The following is a 6927-nucleotide window of genomic DNA, read 5'->3' on the forward strand; positions in this document are numbered from 1 at the left end:
AAGTCTCTTTAGTCATTACTCGTTCAAGCAGTGAGATAATGGTACCCAACTAAACGCGGAAAGTTTACTTGTTTTTGAGCATAAAATGTCGAGAAAACAAGCTTTTGGAATTATTAAAGTTGGAAGACCTAAAGAAAAGAATTCTTTAATAGGGGCTTGCTTTAAATCTTTCATTTATAATATTGCTTTTGAGATAATGGGGACCAAAGAACAAACTAGTACTTTTTTAACTTTCAATCGCTAATAAATGCAATAGAAGAGAGTAAATCTTGCTATTTTTGGCTACAGCATGATAGTGGTATAACAGCTGATTTCTTTGAAGTATCATATGGCACTGCAATCACTACTATGCAAGTGCTATAGGTGAGAATCAGTGCTGCAGAGATGGAGAGAGCAAGTCTGGCCAGGTGTAACTAGCTTAAGTTGCTAGGCAACCTAATAATCTCAATGGAATAATCCACCCACGCAACGGAAGTTTCCTATCCCTTTCATTTACTCTAATATCTATGATAAAGATGGCCATGAGACTCTTTTTTTTAAACCTGCTATGTTATAGGACTTAATATAGGCATCTAAGTTTAGAGCTTCAGATGCATTAGACACAACCCGTGCTGATGTGTTATTAGTATGTTTAGCATTACAATTGCTTTAGGGTTGTCTGATACTCCGTGGTGATGAGTTTTTACTATTCCAGGAGTAGGCACCAATCAGTTTAGCACATAGTCACGATGATTTGATCCTGAATAGATTGTGAGCACAACACAGCAAAATTTTCAGTTGCTGCAGCAGTGGAATCTGCAGAGCAGCTTTGCTTTTTTTCTGCTCAGTAAAACGCTGGCTGTTTCAGCACTGTGCAATATTTGCAAAACTTGTATGCATATTAAGAGACACCCAAATGGATAAGCAGAGACATGATTCCATCTGACTTGTAACAAACACTAAAGCCATTAACCTTCTCTTCTAGGCAAAATCCCATCTAACTGCACGAGATATGTGACTTGACATATGTCCATCAGAAATGTCAAGTTTTGTATATGTTCCTATCAAATTCTTTGAATAAATGCATGGTTATATGTAAAGTACTGTATTGCTGAACAGTTGTCAAAGGTTATTGATCCATAACTTACTACATTTTACTTTTGAGCTTATTCGGATTACAGCAAACACTGGAAATAAAAATGTAAACAATATCTTAACTACATAACAAATTGCAAATGCCATTTTCTTCAAACTTAACGTTACTTTACCACAAAAACTTTGATGCACTAAGGCTTATTCAATATTAACAAAAAAAAACACTAAATGTTTATATCTTTTTTCTATTTCTTATTTCTGTTGTAATAGATAAAAAACCAAGTATATTATATTCTCTTCATGGTGTTATAATTCATTAATAGTGAAACTTTTCTCTTCATGGTGTTATAATTCATTAAATTTATCTCTACGTTTATGTCATCTACATTGTGTTCCATTTTGTTATTCTTGTAACAATGTCTAAGTATCTATGCTATTTTATTTTTATTCTAAATTTGCAGTACAAAACTGTAATACATTTAATTTTTCTTCCTTAGTGCATGCTGAAAGTCAATGATGCATTGTGTCAGTATGTTCACTATTGACAATGTACAGTTTGTCTATATACTGTGGTTGTTCTCTGCATATTGTGATTGATGTCCCTCATCTCATCTCACACTTTAATCCTCCTCTATAAATGACTAAACGTATCTTCTTTCATAGTTTATTGCTTGCTACTCATGTGGAATGTGAGCTTAATGTCTCAGAATCTTCAGACACAAAGGTATAGTGCAAGGCAATTTTAAGTTTCCATGCTGAAATGTAATTTTTGTTCCATTTGTAAAAAGTTAAAACAATAAAGAATCTGTACTAAAATTATGATGGAAGTACATGATTCCTTAAAAATGCCACAAATTTTGGATTCTGTATTACTTATAAAATTAGACATACAATATATGAGGCTTACACTTTCTGATCAAAAAATGGATAAAGGAAAGTTAACACAGAATAATGAATATAAGAGGCATCGAAATAATGAATATTTTTATCGTAATAATGGTCACAGAATAATGAATATTAGAGGCATCGAAATAATGAATATTTTTTTCGTAATAATGGTCAAATATTGTATAGATTACGTTCTAATCACTCATTACCTGTACCAAATAGTGAAGCAAAGGATTATTATTGACTAGAATTTTAGTAATGCTTTAGCATTACTAAGTAGGGTTCACCCTCATTCAAAATGGCTGCCATGACTTTTGCAGCCTTCCTATACCAGGAAAACGAGCTCCTGTGCTTACCAGACTTCATAAAGGACCTTATCTTGACCAGAGGACTCCAATGGTACCACTAGTGTGGCTCTAAACCTTGTATAAGAAAAAGAAATATCAAAAATTGGCGAACCGGCCGTTTTGTTCAGCCACCTTTTTTCATCATTGTCATCATCAGGAAAGTTAGTCCTGTCAATTCAGTTGGCGAGGTGTATCGTAATATTAGTTGGTGCTACAAGACTAGTTCTTACACCAATCTACTTCAAATGGCAATAAAGTGATACCGTGACTGCTCGATAGAGCCATCTTAGCTGCATGCCACCATTTTGTTAAAAAAAGAAGCATGTGCTCCAAAATTTGGGTGTGGCCGCATATGCGCAGACATATATCTGCAGCTCTGGAAGTAATTAATTTTTTTACTAAGCTATGCTTGAAATTAACTACTGCAATACTTTAGTGGAGGTTTCCAGCTAAAATAAGGTATTAATCTTACATGCTACTGTTTTATCAAGTATGTCATTTTATTTTATTTTAAAAACCAATTAATTAATGTTATGATATGCAATGATAATATGAATGACAACAGCCAGGAAGAACAGGAACAGCTGCAACATTGCATGGAAGATGGACACTTCAGCTCACAGCTTCTTAAACAAGGACTTGTGTCAAGACTAGTATTAATTTTACTTGTCAACAGGATAGTTGATATTCCTTCAGCATGCCTATTCAATGCTGTCTGTTGCTGTCTGACATAAATGCTGTAAAGTCATAACAATGATGATAATAATAAAGAAAATTATCACAGCAAAATCAACAAGCATCACAATGGCAACTAAAGAATGTTTTAATTATGATAAAAAATTAACACAAACAAGAACAAAAAAAATTTAAAAGACAAGGTTAAGTAGGATTCCGAAAGACCAACGAATGTGTGAAATGAAAAACCTGCTTGTGATGCAAATTCTACTCTACATTGCAAGGTGATCTATATTCTTACATAACATTAAAAGTACAATGTAAAGTAGAATTTGCGTCACAAGTAGGATTTTCATTTCGTCTTTTCGTTTGGTTGTTCCGAATCCTACTGAACCGCGTTTTTTTTTATATTTTTTAAAATGTTCTTATAACTATTATTATGGCTATAAATTGCAAGGAAGCAAAAAGAGATATTACATTATATATTTGCATGACCATTGTTATGATCAGCTTGACTGTACTAACAGAAAATTGAAAATGGACAGAAGACTAGGACAAGCACAATTTTGCTTTGCCATAATCTAAGTTTGAACTTACTACACAGATTTGACATTTGATGATGTTGTATTTCTAAGGAGTGAGTGACCTTATCTGAATTCACAACCAAGTACCAAATAAACATTTAAAGCTTTTATTTAGGTAAATTCACTAATGTATCAATGCTCATTTACACCCATAATGTAATTATTACTTGGGCCACCATTGTTCAAAGAAGGGATGCCGTAGTGTTCTAGTTATTGACCGAAATGTAAAAATCATCAATTAGTTTGCGCTGCAAGTGAAGCAGGATTTATAATATAGGATGGTTTACCTGGCTAAGTAAAGTCAGCAACCAAAGCCAATTCTGCTCAATTCACAAGCCTCCTACTAGTTAACATTTAAAATTCACAACACAAAATCATTGAGATAAAATTGAGTAAACATTCGGGGAATATGAATAATGTAATGACATTTAGCAAATTCCAAAAAGATGTAAAATTGTAATTACATAGGTATTATTTTTAGGTATCAATTGTTGTCATGCTTCACGGAAAACGACAATATTCCTGTCTATGTTATGAAAACTGAGGAGCGGGCTGCTTGAGACAATAATGTGCTATCTATGCAACAGTTTAGAAAAACATCTTGCACCTTAATTGTAGCTAATAATTTAGGCCATAAACCCCAAAAAAGGCTAAAAATCTGACAGAGTAGTAGTTGAGGAAGACTGTAGGTAAGGTTCATAATAATTATGACTATGGCCATAACACAATGTTATCTATTAAGAGCATTTACAGTGATGAAAGTGTGCTTTGTAGGACTGTAAAAGAGAAAAGCACAAAAATACGTAATTGTAAGCTACATGCATCCTTATAACTCAATTTACTCACATGCATATGCGCTTTTATACCAGAGCTGTTAGTAGGATTACGGCCATGTGGACTAACTACATTAATTGAAGAATTGTACAAAACATAGAGTAAAGCTGAAGTGTATGGATGTTTACATAGCTTCATTCATAATAATCCTGTTATAGCTGGCATAGGTTAAAACTGTTTGTTATTGATTTATCACCATTCATGTTTAATATTTAATAGTGATTAGAACTAATATGCTATGCTACGATGATGGATGTCACTTAAGTAAGATGGAAAGGATTTTGGTTCGAACTTTATTAACAAGTTCTACAGGAAAACTCTCAGCAGTCAACATAGAAATTGATAGAATGCATTTCAATGGTCATGTAGATGAGCAGTGTAAGAAAAACAGTAACCCATAACTTGTAAATGACTTAAAAGAAGTAAGTTTTAGCAAAATAACTAATTACATTAAACATGTATTACAGGTAGATACTGAAATGTGAACAAACATATTCATGGCTTTCTAAATAATAGCAAGATGACAAGATACTTTAAAAAGTCACTTTAGTTATTTTGTGTTGTCTACATTTGTGACTTGCATAACATAAGAAACATTAAAACACTATCTCAATGATTGCAAAACTTTTAAGTGTACAGTAGCTATATTGTTTAGAGTATGGAGATAATATTTTCCAGGTATAAGTATGGCCTCAATTTCACCTAAAGTGAGGCCACTATTGACAAACCATACATTTATAGGAGGAGTGGATGATTTAAATGGATATGGCAACCCAATATAAAAATGTACATATCTTTGGTCAATTACACTTTACGGCCATTTTGAGGCTATGACATCACTGATGACATCCTAGACAGACAACCCACAACAACCTGAGCTGAAAGAATGATATATAAGGCAAACTTTGTATGGAGGGTAGAGGGGTGGGGATGGCTGAGACTGTGAAATCTCTGATTTTAATGTTATGAATCATTTGAAAATGAATGTATTTGAAAATGTAAACTGTAAAAAATACAAATCTTGTACCAGCTATTAAAGGGTGGTCATTTGTTTGCTAGCACCTAAAAAATAAACACTAAACCTTAACCACTAAATCCAACACCCAAGCAACCTAAAATTAGGAACTGGACATAACTATGAGATCTTACTAAGGCTCAAGCACCTAAAAAACTAAACACTAAACTCTAAACACTTCACCCATGCGTCCTAAAATTAAGAACAGGAAAATTTGAAAAGAATGCTTTGTAGACTGTGAAGGTTTAGGGTTGAGGGTTTCATGTTTTGAATTAGGGTTTTATTAGGATTTTGTCTTGGTGGTTGTGTGGGGGTCTTCACCACCCCACACATAACCACTGACACAACACCATAAGAAAAACATCAAACCCTAAACCCTCACAGGCTACTTGAGTTTTTGTGCATAAAATAAAAATTTGTATAATATTTATTAAAATGAGATCTTGTGAATAAAAAGTGTCCTTCGCCAGCCTTATCCAGCCATTACTTCACTTAGGACAGTCATTATCAGTAAAGTCTCCTAGCACCCCTTTCCTTCTCAGCCATTTGGCTATCTCTTATTTTGGCTTATGGCATGTAGCATGAATGTCATTTAGTAAAATTCCAGTGGTGACAATGGAATTGGTCGCCATTTTGCCTTTGGATCACGTGATGAATGATGTGCATGTAGTGCTTATGACAAATGTAACCACATCCTATGATGTAAGCACAGGAAAATGGCAAATTTGCTTGGGGCCAGTAAAGTGTAATCAACCCCATATCTTAACACAAAAAAATTAAAAAACAAAATGAAATTGGATTCAGAACGAACAATAGTACGAAATGAAAATCCTACTCTTGTGATGCAAATTCTACTCTAAATTGTACTTTCAATGTTTCATGGAAGACATTACAGATCACCATGCAAAATATAGTAGAATTTGCAACACGAGATTAGGATTTTTATGTTTTTTTTTTGTTGGTCGTTTGGAGTCCTACTTTATCTTGTTTTCTTAATTTTTTATGTTCTTGTTTGTGTTAATTTTTTAAAACATTTATAATATTCTTCAATTGCCATTTTGATACTTGTTGCTTTTACTTAAACAATAAGTTTATTATTATTATCATTGTTAGCTATGTCTTAAATTTAAAGCATTGTAAGAGACAACATTGAGTGAATAGATATGCTGAAAGAATGTCTTCTATACAGATGGCAAGTGAAATTAATGCTAGTATTGAAAAAGGTCCTTTTTCAAGGAGCAGTGACAGTATCCATCTTCCCTGTAGTCCTGTAGCTATTCCTGTTCTTCCTTTGTTGTCAAATCATATTATCATCGCATTATTATAACCTTACTTAAGTGATTGTTCATTTTTAAATTAAATAATTCATTACACGCTTAATAAAAGAATAGTATGCATGGTTAACAATACGTACTCTAAGCTGGAAACCACCACAAAGTGTTGCAGTTGATTAATAGCTTCATTTGCTTGATTCTTCCAGAACTGCAGATCTGAGCATGCGTGACCACAC

The sequence above is a fragment of the Amphimedon queenslandica genome, unplaced genomic scaffold (assembly GCF_000090795.2).
Source record: "Amphimedon queenslandica unplaced genomic scaffold, v1.1 AMPQUscaffold_13486, whole genome shotgun sequence".
NCBI lineage: Eukaryota > Metazoa > Porifera > Demospongiae > Haplosclerida > Niphatidae > Amphimedon > Amphimedon queenslandica.